This window comes from Condylura cristata, unplaced genomic scaffold (assembly GCF_000260355.1).
Source record: "Condylura cristata isolate star-nosed mole 26May11 unplaced genomic scaffold, ConCri1.0 scaffold00026, whole genome shotgun sequence".
NCBI classification, from domain to species: Eukaryota; Metazoa; Chordata; class Mammalia; order Eulipotyphla; family Talpidae; genus Condylura; species Condylura cristata.
In genome coordinates, this window is record NW_004567127.1 from 1,355,070 (window position 1) to 1,355,777 (window position 708).

The window sequence follows — 708 nt, forward strand, 5'->3', positions numbered from 1 at the left end:
GCGCTTCGCCCTGCTTTTGCCACACGGCACGCGGGTGGTGTCTCATGACGGCGCCGGCAGTCACTGGCTGGCGATAGCGGTTGTGCCCACGGTGGCTCGCGCCCTCGGGGCAGCTGTGTGCGTGCCTCGCGGGCGACCGCCACGCTGGCGACTCCGCACCCCTCTTCGCCCCGCGAGTGATTCTAGCCGGTCTCCATTCGGAGCACTTGGGCCTGAGGCCGCGCTCCTCTCGGCCTGTGCGGCGACGACGCAGCGCCCAGGCCTTCCAGAGCGCCGGGCAGCGACGGCGGGCGGGCTCCCCCGGCCCGCGCGGTGCTGCGGGGGACTTACCCGGCTGCAGGGCTCGCTCGCTAGTTCCCAAGACCAGACGCCGGCGCGGTGCGCGTCAGCTGGCCCTGGGGTGCACGGCAAGTGGCTTTTGAACCTTTGCCAGCAGACGGGAGTCGGGATGTAGACGGTGGGGGCCAGGGAGGATGGGCGTTCTGCTTTACCTCGAGGGAAAAGGTGGGTCGCTTAGGCCATGGGCTTAAAAACCCTGCGGCGTCCCCAGGTTTCCCCGCTGCCGGCTGAGGGATTAAAAACGCGGCCGCTGCTGCACCCCTTAGCCTTAGCCTCACCTGGGCCACGAGCGGCTTCTGCGGCCTTGCGCCGAGGAGCGGAAGCCGCGCGCACCAAGCACCTGGGCGGGCGCCAAGAGCGGTCCGGCCG